Source organism: Chrysochloris asiatica, unplaced genomic scaffold, assembly GCF_000296735.1.
Source record: "Chrysochloris asiatica unplaced genomic scaffold, ChrAsi1.0 scaffold00073, whole genome shotgun sequence".
Lineage (NCBI taxonomy): Eukaryota > Metazoa > Chordata > Mammalia > Afrosoricida > Chrysochloridae > Chrysochloris > Chrysochloris asiatica.
The window spans coordinates 3,048,517-3,051,625 of NW_006408591.1; positions in this window are offsets into that span (position 1 = coordinate 3,048,517).

A 3,109-nucleotide genomic window follows, 5' to 3' on the forward strand; every position below is an offset into this window, starting at 1 on the left:
CCCGTAAGGATTTACACCCTCGGAAACCCTGTACAGGGTCGCTATGGGTCGGAACCGACTCGACGGCACTTAACAAACAAAACAAAAATATAAGTCCTAGGAAGTCAAGAAGGTTTTTAAGCAGGATAGATGTGGCAGACAGATGTAATATAAATATTATTCAAGTATTTGTATTTCCCATTTTCCTTAGTAACTCCCAATTTTATTTAGGACAGAAATATTCTCCCCATTCTCTTGCAGATACATGTAGTCTGGCCATGACATGAAAGCAGAAGTACCATGTTTCAGCTTCTGGGAAACCCTAAAAGATACCTGACATAGACTCTTTCTGCATATGTCCTCCTTCTTCCTCTAAACTGCTGCCTAGAATGTGGATGTAATGGCTGGAGCTCTAGCTGCCATCTTAGAACTTGAGCAAAATGGTTAGACCCTTACTTTGATAGAGCTTAAAATCTGGAAGGAATCTGGTTCTTGAGTGTGTAGAGTCACAAACCATAGAAAGAAATAAAATCCTCTCTGGTTCAAACCTTTGCTATTTGAGTTTTCTGTCATCTGCTACTGATCCTAATTCTCAATGCATAGAATGATTGTGAAATAAAACATACTTTAACCACAGTACTCTCTGTATTGTTGTTGTTGTTGTTGTGAAATGCTGAGTCAGTTCCAACCCACAGCAACCCTGTATAGGGTTTACGAGGAACAGCTAGTGAGCCTGAACTGCCAACCTTGCAGTTCAAATGGCTTTGCAGTCCAGCACATTAACAGTATTGGGCATATTTAAATTATTCCGTCAAAAAACTAAGGACCACAATATGCCAAGAACTGGGGACAGAAGGAAGGAAACTGCAGACTAGATCCTGCCTCTTATGTTAAAAATATATTGGAGGATATAGAAGATTTAATAAAATAATTATAAACTGTAACAAAAACTGTAAAGAAAAGAAGCATGGTCCTGAGATGAGGAACAGAGGGATTTTGCAGTGGTCCAAGTCCTGTTGAAGGTATGACAGTCAGTGGCTGTTTCTCTGAGCAGGTGATAGGCAGGCCTGAACAATGATGTGAAAGGGGGTTGGGAGAAAGAACTTTGCAAATAGAGGAAATGACATATACCAAGAACCTGGGACAAGAAAGAGTCTCATCTGAAAAAGAAACTGAAAGTAGACATCTGTTTACTTTCAATAAAGACATCAATAAAGTGATGGCTCTCAAAAGAACTGGTATTGACCCCAAAAGAAGACTGTTCCATGGGTCATAAGGTCAAATCAATTTGAGCCTGTATCCTGCTAATGCTAGCTTTAAAATGTATGTTTTATGTAAATTAACTTTCCCAGAATAATAGATATGTCTGTGAAGCCTAATGGCATATATTCATGGCCAAAAGGAAGGGGCAAACAGCCTTTTACATATTGTGGAACTGAGGGGGGTGGTGGAAAATCAGATGGTTTTCCTGTTTTGGGGAGTAAACTTTCAGGATAGAAGAATATGTCCTTTCAGTTTATTCTTGAGTCCACAAAGCTGTTCTTTCTTAGCCAAACACCACACCCGGGAACCTCCAGATACCAAATATTAGCATCTTTCAGGAATTTCCGCTGGAAGGATAGTGAATGGTGAAACAATAAAATCTCTTGGCAGTTTCTCCAAACCAAGTAGCTAGCATGACCTAGAGCAGAAAATTAAGCAAAGATTACTTTTTAAAAGCAAGCTGTTGCTCCGAAGGCATCGAGTCACAGCCCTTGCTTAGTCTTGCTTCATCCATAGAAAATTGAGTCCCATCCCCATAAATCTGGATTGGGTAAGTCTGGGGAAGGACCTAGCAATGTCTTTTTTCAACAAGTCCCAGGTGTTTCTGCAGACAATGAGAAACACTGCCCTGGGTAGTTTGAACTGGGTGTAGGCAGTTGGGGTGAGAAGGGGACAGAGTCAGAAGAAAGAGGCATAGAGATTCAACAAGAAGACTGTACAATTCTAAGCTGTGATCATACTGAGATCACCAACCAAACCACTTGTCATGAGTTGATACTGACTCATGGTGATTCCACATGTGTCAGGTGGAATTGTGCTCCCTGGGGTTTTCAATGACTGATTTTTCAGAAGCAAATACTCAGATTTTCTTCGAGGCACCTTTTCTGGGTAAAGTCAAGCCACTAACCTTTCATTTAGCAGCCAAATGTGTTAACCATTCGCATCAGCACAAAATGAAGAACCTGGTTCAAAACCTCACAATCTTCATTTCCTTGCTTGACTTTCCTACATAATCTCCTCAAATACCCTGGACTCCTTACCTCACTATTTTAGTCTCTTGGCAGAACTGTAGCCCTGAATAAATCCACTTTTTACTCACCCCAAGCAGCTGAGGAAAGAGAGAGAGTGAGGGAGGGAGGGAGGAAGGTAGGAAAGGAGGAAGTAAGGGAAGGAGGGAGGAAGGGAGGAAGAAGACGTGGACAAGCCTGAATAGATTCACTTTAACTTTCAGGCCACAAATCATAAATTCTTACTGCAATCATCCTACTAAGGACAGCACTTTCTTGTGACCCTATTGTTTCTTTCCTACATGTGAATGCTTCTTCTTCAATGAAGTATTCTGTTTTTTTGGTGTTTTGGGTTTTTTTTTTTTTTAGTTTTTATTGTGAATTTAGTGGCAGATTACAGGACAAATTATCAGTTTTACATTCAACCAATCATATTTTGTTTCATTGCCATGATTACAATCCAATCCATGCACCATCAGTTAACAGTATTTACCTCGATTCCCTTTAAATTTTTTTTTAATGTGCACATCCAAAACAAAAAATATATATTCATTTAAATGTCCAAAGGGTTCACATTGCAAGCCAGCCTCCTGCTCACAGGCACACAGCCTTTCTCAGTCCATGTGCCTACAGACCTCAGCTGTTCTATCTCTCTATGCCATCACCTCTGCCACTATCTCTGCTGTCACCAGTTTTCTGATTAGGATCCCATGTTTCACTCATGTTCTTCCCTCTTGGTGGTCCTAGGATCCACTGTTCCTGAAATGAAAGATTAACTACTACCCACTTTTAGTTGCACATCTTCTACATTTACAGTTGTGACAAATCACAACTAATCCTGATAACAATTGTTGTTGTTA